The sequence below is a fragment of the Anabrus simplex genome, chromosome 12 (genome assembly GCF_040414725.1).
Source record: "Anabrus simplex isolate iqAnaSimp1 chromosome 12, ASM4041472v1, whole genome shotgun sequence".
NCBI classification, from domain to species: domain Eukaryota; kingdom Metazoa; phylum Arthropoda; class Insecta; order Orthoptera; family Tettigoniidae; genus Anabrus; species Anabrus simplex.
The window spans coordinates 56149112-56161820 of NC_090276.1; positions in this window are offsets into that span (position 1 = coordinate 56149112).

Here is a 12709-nt window from a genome sequence, read left to right on the forward strand (position 1 = left end):
CGAAGGTAGGTGATGCCGGAAATATTAAATTAGGAAATGAAGTCTTAAAGGATCACAAATAAAGAGATACTGAATCGAATTGGTTAGAGGAGAATGATTTGGCTAAATTTGATGAGAAGGAGAGATAGAATGATAGGACACATCTTAAGACACTTAGGATTTGTTTAGTTGGTTTTTGAAGGAAGTGTAGGTGGTAAGAACGGTAGGGGCAGCCCAAGGTATGAATATGACGAGCAGATTAGAGCAGATGTAGGATGCTGTAGTTACGTAGAAATGAAAAGATTAGCACAGAATCGGGTGGCATGGAGAGCTGCATCAAATGAGTCTATGGACTGATGACTCAAACAACAACAACAACAACAAGGTGGAAAATAAAAAATACTCAGTTGTGAATCTGTTTAAGTGCGATACAGATCATGAAGCTGATTTTATGTAATATGAATTCACCTGCAAAGTGATCTGATTGGCTAACTTCAGCAGCTGATAAAATGCAAAGTGCAAGATATTGAAACCTTTTTTTTTTTCAGATTATTCATCAGCGGTAGAGTGTCGGCCTCCGGATCCCAAGATAGCGGGTTCAAACCCGGCAGAGGTAGTCGGATTTTTGAAGGGCGGAAAAAAGTCCATTCGACACTCCATGTCGTACGATGTCGGCATGTAAAAGATCTCTGGTGACACATTTGGTGTTTACCCGGCAAAATTAGTTAAATCTCAGCCATAGACGCCCAAGAGAGTTTCGGTTTACTCGGTCTGCCATCTAGTGGGAGCCTAGAGTAAATCGGAACGTCGAAATTGACGAGCAGACAGCCAGATGGCGTCAAATTGAAATGTCTGCACAAGGTAGCTGAGGCCATACGATTATTATTATTATTATTATTTTAATGCTCATATAGCCATTTCACATTGTTTCCTACCATCCTGTATAATACACAGGCAGTGCTATCAAAAACATCTGTCCTTCGCGACAGTGAAAGCAAAGCAAAGCAAAGCAAAGCAAAGTCACCTCCGTACAGGCCATGAAGGCCCTTGGAGGAGCGGAAGGTAAAGGCTAAGGCTTCCACCATTGTTAACCTCAGCACACGATGGGGTAGAGTGGTTAGCTCTACGCCCAGCCGCCTTTGCCCCCAGAAATTAACCTGGTACTCATTTTTGGTGTAGGCTGAGTGAACCTCAGGTCCATATGCACCTCTGGAAGTGGAAATCTCGTTTCTTAAATTTTACGACTTCCTGACGGGGATTCGAACCCACGTCCTTCAGGGCGAACCGAGCACACCCAAGGTTTGAATATGACGAGCAGATTAGAGCTGCCTCGGCCAGGCAGCCCCTGGTCAGGTGAAATTGATATTATTTAATTACTTGCCTTACACGATTTGCAGTACTGAAAAAAAAAAAAAAAAAAAAACTCATCATTGTCAAAAAGACCATTAAAAGGAAATTATAATTCGTCAAAAAGCATAAGAGAAGTTAAAAAATGCTTACTTCTTTTTTCAAATTGCCCTTATGAACTGTAAAATGCTATTCGTATTGTAGAATCGTATATTTGGTGCAGAGGGTTTCATGTAAATTTAAAATAGAACTACAGTATATTTCCACAGTGCCCACACTCATACAAGGTTATTTTGGATAGTCCTCAGCTAACTGCTCCGAGCTGCCTAGCAATTTCACAGCAGTTAATTATATAGTTCTTTCATTTTACAGGGAAATTTTGCATGACACTGCCACCGGCCGTCCTTCTGCTTGTCCAACAGCAACGTGGGAAGCTAGGTGTATATAATAATGGAACTAAATTACAATGGAACCCTGGCTCTCACTTTCCTGTATGTCTTGCTTTCACCAGCGGGCAGTGTGTTCCATTATTACCAATAAATCAAGACTTTTACCAAATGCAGAATAAAATGCCTTTCAGTTTAATTATTATACACATACATACATACATACATACATACATACATACATTATCATTATAGACCGTTATGCCTTTCAGCGTTCAGTCTGCAAGCCTCTGTAAATTTACTAAACGTCGCCACAATCCTCTATTTGCAACTAATGCTGTGGCCTCATTTATCTTATCTTTAAATCGCTAGAAACTGAGACTAAACATTGTCCTCTTGGTCTTCCTCTACTTCTCTTACCCTCCATACCAGACTCCATTATTCTCCTCTGTCCTCCTCCATTCGCATCACATGACCCCACCACTGAAGCCAGTTTATGCATACAGCTTCATCCATCGAGTTCATTCTTAAATTAGCCTTTCTCTCCTCATTCCGAGTACCCTCCGGCCATTGTTCCCACCTGTTTGTACCAGCAATAATTCTCGCTACTTTCATGTCTGTTACTTCTAACTTGTGAATAAGATATCCTGAGTCCACCCAGCTTTTGCTCACGTAAAGCAAAGTTGGTCTGAAAACAGACCGATGTAAAGATAGTTTCGTCTGGGAGCTGACTCCCTTCTTACAGAATACTGTTGATCACAACTGCGAGGTCACTGCATTAGCTTTACTACACTTTGATTTAATCTCACTTACTATATTACCATCCTGGGAGAACACACAACCTAAATAGTTGAAATTATCGACCTGTTCTAGCTTTGTATCACCAATCTGACATTCAATTCTGTTGAATTTCTTACCTACTGACATCAATTTAGTCTTCGAAAGGCTAATTTTCATACCATACTCATTGCACCTATTTTCAAGTTCCAAGATATTAGACTGCAGGCTTTCGGCACAATCTGCCATTAAGACCAAGTTGTCAGCATAGGCCTGACTGCTTACAACATTTCCACCTTACTGAATCCCTCCCTGCCATTTTATACCTTTCAGCAGATGATGCATGTAAACTACGAACAGCAAAGGTGAAAGATTACAGCCTTGTCTAACCCCTGTAAGTACCCTGAACCAAGAACTCATTCTCCCATCAATTTCACTGAAGACCAATTGTCAACATAAATGCCTTTGATTGATTTTAATAATCTACCTTTAATTCCATAGTCCCCCAGTATAGCGAACATCTTTTCCCATGGTACCCTGTCATATGCTTTCTCTAGATCTTCGAAACATAAACACAACTGCCTATTCCTCTCGTAACATTTTTCAATTACCTGGTGCACACTGAAAATCTGATCCTGACAGCCTCTCTGTGGTCTGAAACCACACTGGTTTTCATCCAACTTCCTCTCAACGACTGATTGCACCCTCCCTTCCAAGATGCCAGTGAACACTTTGCCTGGTATACTAATCAATGAGATACCTCGATAGTTGCTGCAATCCTTTCTGTTCCCTTGTTTATAGATAGGTGCAATTACTGCTTTTGTCCAATCTGAAGGTACCTTACCAACACTCCATGCTAATTTTACTACTCTATGAAGCCATTTCATCCCTGCCTTCCCACTATACTTCACCATTTCAGGTCTAATTTCATCTATTACGGCTGCTTTATGACAACGGAGTTTATTTACCATCCTTTCCACTTCCTCAAGCATAATTTTACCAACATCATTTTCCTCCTCCCCATGAGCTTGGCTGTTTGAAACACCACCATGATGATTTCCTTTTACATTGAGAAGATGTTCAAAATATTCCCTCCACCTCTCCAGTGATTCCCTGGGATCTACTATGAGTTCACCTGAATTACTCAAAACACTGTTCATTTCCTTTTTCCCTCCCTTCCTAAGATTCTTTATTACTGTCCAGAAAGGTTTCCCTGCTGCTTGACCTAGCCTTTCCAGGTTATTACAAAAATCTTCCCACGACTTCTTTTTGGATTGAACATCTGTTTGTTTCGATCTGTTTCTTTCTTCTTCTCCTTCTTCTTCTTTAGAGTTTGTCCCCTCTGGTGGCAGGGTCCGCTGTGTGGATTCGTTGTCTCCATTTAATTCGGTCGCGGGCCATGTGTGTACAAATCCCCATCTGCCTCGGCCCTTGTTTGGAGCCATTTCTGATAAGCCTTCTTTTTAAGTTTACAAGCTGCTCTCACTTCATCATTCCACCAAGATGTTCACCTTTCCCCATCTTTACACACAGTTGTTCCTAGGCATTCCCTTGCTCTTTCTACTAAAGAAACCCTGTATGCCACCCATTCTCTTTCTACTGTTCGAAACTTCTCACTAATCATATCCATGTAGTTCTGTCTAATTTCCTCGTGGAGATTTTCTACCGTTATTCGTTTGCAGACAGATTTCATTTTCTCTACCCTAGGCCTAGAGATACTTAGTTCACTACAGATCAGATAGTGGTCTGTATCATCGAAAAATCCCCGGAATTATTATTATTTAAAATACTGTATACATATTTATTACCATTTATTTCAGGTACTATTGAAAACGACTTCCTTCTGCAGTACAACGTGCCACACATTGTTTAAACAAATTATTTGCCACATTCTGTAATTCCACTTCAGTAATAGATTGCATAAGCCATTTTGACCTTCAGTTCTTCTATGGTATGGAGATTATTTAGGTAAAATTTTCCCTTTAGGGTCACAAAGATAATAATTAAGGCATGTTAATTAAGATAGCTGTTCTAGGGGACCATAAATCTGTACCAATTATCCGGTCATTAAAAACTATAGAATTTATAGATTTAAGAGTGCTTGGCACAGTTCTGTTGAAAATATCCATAATACCTTTTCTTACCATGTAAAATTGTTATTGCATGAAAAGAAATATCTAGGCCTACAGCCTGTTTCCAGTCATTTCACTGGGTCAGGAATAGAATGAACTAGCTGATGTACCCGTGCTTCGCAACGGGATTCTCAGAAATACTGATTTTTTTAGTTTTCCTAACTGAAGTCAACATAGGTCACTATAAAAAACGTCAGTAGGATTGTAGCGATTAAAAGCAGTGTTATATCATATAAAACACTCGATCAAATGAATAACAGCACGTTTTCTCACTTTTAACGAACAGTACTACAGTTACATGTGATAAATCTCATAATTAGACCGTATTGAAGATAATGTATTAAAAACTTTTTATTTTATAACCAACTATTCAATACAAAGATAATGCACTCAATTATTTATAAAATATTCATGAGGTACATTGGTTAATAGGACATGTTTCGTTCGTCTTTGCGAACATCATCAGCTATAAATAACAAAGCCTAAGGTCAGGGCCCTGAGTTTATTTAAATGGTTAAAAATGTCGTTATATTAAAAGAATGGTAAAATTGTGATAAAAGTAGTTGTATAGTATTAAAATTAGACTGTAACGTAGTATAACGATTAGCATCAAGAATTTTTCATAAAGTACAATAAATATTGATAATCTGAAAAGTAAAAACAATCATAAGGGTTATTAAATTAGAAAAGATGTAATAGTAGATATTAAAAAGACTTTGATGAGAAGCAATAACAAAGCCGCTTGCCAGTTTGCCTCACGCAGCTAACATCAGCGGACACTCCCTTTCTATCACAGCAGATTTAAAAATTTAAAGTTCATGCTTTCAACATTATCCACGCGTCACATACGGACATATTTTAGTGCCTACAATATTATCTGTCTCAACCCAACACAATTCACTAGAGGCAATAACAAGTGGCCTGCCTTGTCCCATTCACGCTGTTCAAACTTCAAGTTTATACCCAACAACTCTACAATTAATCCATGCTTCAAACATCGAAGTCTTCTAGTTCCAGAGTCGCCGCTAGACTTCGTGTTAGCCCTCCACCATTTAACAACACAGACTATATGGAAACTGTGAAGGAAAAAGGTAAGTTTAGGTGAGATAAGCCTTAAAATTCATTATAAAAGGCATTGATTTGTGTATTCAGCTTGTGATGAGTATATGGTTTATAAATAAACGTAAAGTTATGAAAATAGAAGCCTCCGCGAGTCAGGTGGCAGCGCGCCAACTTCTCACCGCTGGGTTTCGTGGTTCAAAACCCGGTCACTCCATATGAGATTTGTGCTGGACCGGTTTTTCTCCGGGTACTCCGGTTTTCCCTGCCATCTTTCATTCCAGCAACACTCTCAAATATCATTTCATTTGTCAGTCATTAATCATTGCCCCAGAGGAATGCGACAGGCTTCGGCAGCCGGGAAATTTCCTATTCTCGCCGCTAGATGGGGCTTAATTCGTTCCATTGCTGACCCGGACAAATGACTCTAAACAGGCTGTGGATTTACATTAAGAAAATGTTTTGTGCATATTGATAAATATACAAGAGCCGAGAGAGTATTTATTGTAAACATTCTATTCACAAGATGTTTATTGCGCGTGATAAACAATGGTTTATTGCTGTGCACCATTCTGCAAAAGTAAACTTCAGAAAGGTAGTGGCATTTATTTCCACGAGCAAATGTGGAACTACGAGAAAAATGGGTCTTAATTATGTCATGTCGCGGTGACGAGAAAAATAGCATGTGGCAACCTTCCTCGAAGTCTGTAGTATGTAGTGAACATTTTGGAAGCACGTGTTTTAGCATTTCTACTAAAACTAGTCGCAATCAATGTCAACACTTTTTTTCAGGGTATTTGCATGGCAAGACTAGGTTACGTGCTAATACTAAAATGTTTTAATTCCTCCCCTGAAGGAGGAGGCGGGCCTCTTAGATGGTGACGCCGTCTGTGAGGCCGGGAGATTTGTTACGGCGAAGGAGATGCTCGGAGATGGTGAGGGGGTTGGCGGCCGTGGCCTATACTAGGAACCCTCCCAGCATTTGCCTTATTGCAGGAGAATGGAAAACCACGTAAAACCATTCTCAGGAAAACCGACAGTGGAGACCAGCCGTGAGGTCCAGCCCTGTCCAGTCTCCCGAATACAGAGACGAAGAGCCACCCTTTCCTCTGCTCGGTTGGCCGGTCGGAGTGCAGAGCTGTTGGACCACGGACCAGCCGTGGCCACTTGTGGGCCGAGACCCACTCTGCATTCATCGACGAAGGCTCTGTGAATACTGCAGTGTTTTAAAATATACTATGAAGTATTTTCATTTTTATTAGGATGTGTACTTTCCGGTTGCAATTATACTACCTGATTCGTATGAGCTCATCTTGAATTACTCGGTGATACATTTATTTTTCTTCATTAAACATCATAGAAACATCACTTTCCTACTCAAAACGCAATGTTTTATATTTGTAATGTGCTTTTATGTGCAAATTATTATCGTAATGCAAATTGGAATCGTGCTGAGGAATGGAGGGAAAACTTCACATCCAGCGGCGATATTTGAACTGCGGCTACTTTGTCAATTTAGTACTTGAAGAGACCGTGCATGCTGAGGCCTTTACTTATCTTGTAGGCATCGATAACACCTAGGGACGTTCCGATATAATAAATATCGATATTTCATTCGATATCGACATGCCGATATTATCCTACTATCAAAACAAAATAGTGATATATCTCGATATAAAATTATTTCTTTTCCAAAATACAAGGATTTGAAATTATATTGAAGTTCTATAAATCGGGGATCTATTAACAATATGCAACTTGTTTGAAGCCATCAAGAAATATTCAATTTGTTTGTATCTATCTGTACATAATACTGAATGATTAAAAATTTTAACTTGTTTGTATATAATTCCGAATTTGATTGATTCCTTACTTTATAAGATAAGGCGGCAGCTAAGAATTTAAGTCTGTTAAAATGTGCAGCATGCTTGAAGCCATCAACAATGTTTTGATTTGTTCGAATCTGCTTCTATGTATTGCTAAATGATTGGAAAATTTCATTTGATTTTATGTCATTCTGAATCTGGTTTGCACGTACATTTGAATGTTTCAACAAAACAGTTAACCAAGAGACGTAAGCGTGGTAAGACCTCTGTAGTGTAGTGGTTAGTGTGGTTAGCTGCCACCCCCGGAGGCCCGGGTTCGATTCCCGGCTCTGCCACGAAATTTCAAAAGTGGTACGAGGGCTGGAACGGGGTCCACTCAGCCTCGGGAGGTCAAATGAGTAGATGTGGGTTCGATTCCCACCTCAGCCATCCTCGAAGTGGTTTTCCGTGGTTTCCCACTTCTCCTCCAGTCGAATGCCGGAATGGTACCTAACTTAAGGCCACGGCCGCTTCCTTTCCTCTTCCTTGTTTATCCTATCAATGCAATGATAAAACCATAAATACTTGCACGGTAGATGCTGCATCATATTCTTAACTATTTTCAGCCATTTCTACTAATTTACGAGGTTTATATGAACATCAAGCATTACTGACACTACTTCTTTCACTCTAAAAAAGCTATTTATTCAGGATCTATGCCTCGACTGCTGTCTTGTGGCTGCGGGTGAATGAAAATTTGTGTTATGGAAGTATAACCCTAGCAACCGTGCAGGCTAGTGGTCATCTGAAATTAGCAGCCGTTGATGGATAATTTCCATGGATAATTAAACCGCGAATTCCAGTAGCAAGATAAACTCAACCAACCAGTCGCGTGCACAGGCAGAATAAACCAATATTGATATATATGCATTGAGATCTGGTGGTGATATTGTAGTTACTCTTTGGTTACGATATATCGATATCGCTTGAATATACCGATATATTATGTGCAATAAATATCGATTATCGAAAATAAGTTTTCAATATATCGAAATATCGATATATCGGTATTTTTTTAAAAACTGCCATCCCTAGTCGAGACATTTAGCGGCGGCACTGCGAATCTGGATGGGGACACTTTAGTGAAGTATATACTAAACGGCGAGATCCCTCCAGCAGTCCGGAGCATAGCCAATTATGGCTGCACCAGGACATTTCCAACACACAAGTCTAATAGATAACTTAAGCTTCAGATGTAGTATAAGTTCCTTTAGATGGAACTTCCAAAAATTAGGGAGGGCAGGAGAAGGGGTCTCACGCAGGAGCACCCCGACTCCCGCACGTTTTCTTTCCAATAGCAGTATGAAAACGTCAATATTTATATCTTTGTACTTGCCACAATGTTGGGAGTAATAATATAGGGATTTCAAATGAATATAATTCATTTCTTCAACTAAAGCTCATACTTCCTGTTTTTACATAGAAAAATATTTTTTTCACCATCACATATAGTCAGTTTACTCGATGAATATTATATAGTATCGCAGATTTCTATAATCAAGTAAGCACGGCACCGACATAACGCTAGAAAACAGGCCATTTGTTGCGGTGAATTTCTTTACCTTCAGCTGTAATAATCTGTAATGGCGGAAAGGGAGTGTTTTTGAAGTTGAATAGCTCTTTTGTAACAAGCATCCCGGTATAACCACCAAGACCACTCTGTTCGCTTTCTTTTGCATTTTATTATGAAAGATTTCAGGTTGAGTTATTCAGAAAACCGAGGCTGTGTTTTTATACTCACGTTATTAATTATGGAATGATTTCAGGTTGTTACAGTACCCTTATTTGTCAACGTTTACAATTTCTTAACATTTAGTTTTGCCTAAAGTGCTAGACATTTCAAGCTGTATTAGCAGAAAAAAAAATTAGGATGCAGAGCGTTGTTTTACTGTCAGTTGAGGCGTTGCCTACGAGATATACAAGGCCGGGAAGTGGACCGACAGAAATGCGGGTCGCAAGTAGTTTAACGAACGTCCGCTAGAGGTCTCGACATCTTGCTATGCTGATCGCGCGATATACATTCAATTAATAGTACATGTTGGTTTCTAAAGACGTAAAAATCTACAAATAATGATGTTAGGACCACCTAAGTGTGATTACCAGTGATTGGGTGTGAAGTAAAGCACATTTAAGTGGTATTTGGAATTATTTTAGGCGAAGTCAAGTGCGATAATTAATAAAAGTAATACATTAAAAATGACTTACCGTGATCACTGCTCGTATCACTCACATTTTTAAGATCTTCCAACTTAAAGGCTTTGTCCTGAAGTTCTTTTCCAAGCCATGAACATTTGTAATTGTATGAGCTTCATTGAAGAGTATTGGTTTTAAAAGTTTTGTAATGAGAGTTGCAGTCAGTACTCTCTGATCACACTCGTCACATTTGAATGCCTCAACGAACTTTGGAACAACAAAAACGTGAAGTTTTTAAACTAAATTCGTATTTCCCAGATAACGTAATGAGTGACGCGTAAAATTCAACATATTTTGCAGGAAGTAAACAGATTCTTTTGAGGGGTAGCGTAATGCTCCACGATCTTTCATCCTAATGAGGCACATCAATGAACTGTCAGTAGTGGCCGAGGATATCTGTCCCAAGCATGATTCACAGTTGGAATTTTCTTCCGCAACTCGAACACGATAACCACATATCATGGCCAAGGAAGACAACTCCAGAGTGACAGGTTTTTCTGAAAATGCATGGTGTCATCCTTAATATCAATAGCATCTAAGATAATATAAAACTACCGGGCGAGTTGGGCGTGCGGTTAGGAGCGCGCAGCTGTGAGCTTGCATCCGGGAGATAGTGGGTTCGAATCCTACTGTCGGCAGCCCTGAAGATGGTTTTCCGTGGTTTTCCATTTTCACACCAGGCAAATGCTGAGGCTGTACCTTAATTAAGGCCACGGCTGATTCCTTCCCACTCCTAGCCCTTTCCTATCCCATCGTCGCCATAAGACTTATCCGTGTCGGTGCGACGTAAAACCAATAGCAAAAAAAAAAACCTTCCATATATTTTAGACCTATTAAAAATAGTACATCTGAAAGAAAATAGAATAATCGCGAATTGATTAGTTAGCTTACCTTCGAGCGTCTCGTCTATTTCCAGAACTTTTGCTGATCAGGATTACGATTATAGTGTACTCTGGGCTTGATAGCCATTTCATCTATGATAAGGGATCCTAACGTTTCCTCCACGCATGTCAAATTCATGGCTTCGTAATGGAGATTTTCTTTAATTAGGTGGTGGTGTTGGTGGTGATTATTGTTTTAAGGGGAAGTACAACTAAACAACCGTCCTCTACATAACACTAATAATCTGAGGGAAAAATGAACGGATCCGACTCTTCAAAAAATGAAGATATCGGCCAAAGGAAGACAAGGACCACGTGAAAATGAAAGACTCCCTAGGCCTGGGGAACATAATACCGTGGGGGTCGGAAAAAAACAAGAGTTGACCAAGAGGAGTCGGATAGGATAGATGAAAATGAGGAGCCTAGCATAAGTAAGTGGAAGCAATGCCAGGAATCAGCTAAGGGTCCCGTGGTCCCTAACCCACGCTCCAAAGTTCAGAGCCCCTGGGGCTCCTTTTAGTCGCCTCTTACGATAGGCTGGGGATACCGTGGGTGTTATTCTACCGCCCCCCACACAGGGGGATTTTTAATGAGGGGTATTATTCTAGTTTTTCTCGATTCGAAAAGCCAACATAGGCCTAATTGGTGTCTTTTGATGCGGTAGTCGGAGGCAGTGAAGTGATCTAATGAATCTGTAACCCATAATCTGAAGTCTCAATATGTAAAATGTAAATAACAGACTCTGGATGACGTCCCAGGCGACCAAAGTGAACCTAATTCCCCTCCCCCCCCCCCCCCCACTCTGGATGTAGCAATTATCCACTTCTCCTTTAAAACTGGATCGGCTGGAAATTATTGAAAACTCCAATTGTTCTCTTTTTTTTTTTTTTTTTTTTTTACGAATTGGACTTACAGTACGATATACCATATTTTATAGAGTATATGAAATTTACTTCGAGTTCATTTGAACACTAACAGTAAGTGAAATCTATAAGTAAACGTATTAAAAACACTTTTCTCCATATGTTAATACACTACAGCACATGGAAACTATACATCGCTCTCTTCGTATGTCCACATGTTTTTTCGGCTGGGTGGCACTCACCTTCTCGCATCCTCAGCCGGCCCAAGAACAAGCAAACGGGCAGACGCCTAGTTGGTTGTCGCCTCCCCACCATGACTTCCTCTTGTCTTGTGCAGAATGTGGACACTGCTTTTTCCCCCGCCGCAATTCGCAAGTGGCTTTGTGACGTCGGGACTGACGTTCGAGTGGTCCTTCGTCTTCAGGATGCCTTCTCTGGACAGCCGTCTCCTGACATAGTGGTCTTCTTCAGTGATCCCAACATGGCATCTTTGGCCCTTCTTCGCGGTGACTTAGTGCTCTTTAATGTCGCGCATGCCGTTCTTCCTACCCCTGCCCATATTTTACAGCACCTGGCCTCTGATCCTGCCTTCCCTCTCTCTGTACCGTCTTCCCTCCCTATTTCTACAGCTGTTCCCCCCATGACTTCCGTCTCACATCCTTCCCCTACTCTTACTATTACTACCACTACCGTCACCACTTCCGTTCATCTTTCCCCATCTTCTTCCACTCTCACTCTTACGTCTAGTCACTCCTCTCCGTTGATGTCTCCCACCGTATCCTCCGTATCTACGACTCTTCTGAGTCCCCAGCAGCCCCCTGCCGATTCTGTTGCTCCTGCCAGCGCCACTCCGCCAGCCTCTGTTCGCGAGTCTGGCGCTACTACGACACATCCTCCGTCTTCATCATTCAGCTGTGTTCTTCGTGGCGTTGACCCAGCTATTACTGAGCACGACCTCCTGCTCGACCTCCATCAGGCAGGCGTCCCGGCGTGGCGAGTTTTCCGCATCGTCAGCATCCATGGGCCGACGTACATGGTTCGCCTTCAGCTTCCCACCACTGAAGACGTCCAACGATTGATCACCAACGGCGTCCATCTTCATCGGCGGACTTATCGTGTGGAGCCTTCTCGTTCCCCACCCCGTGCCGCGCGATCACCTTCCCCTTCCCCCTCAGCCCGTTCACGACCAACACCGCCACCCGACCCCCCGTCGCACGCTCTTTACCC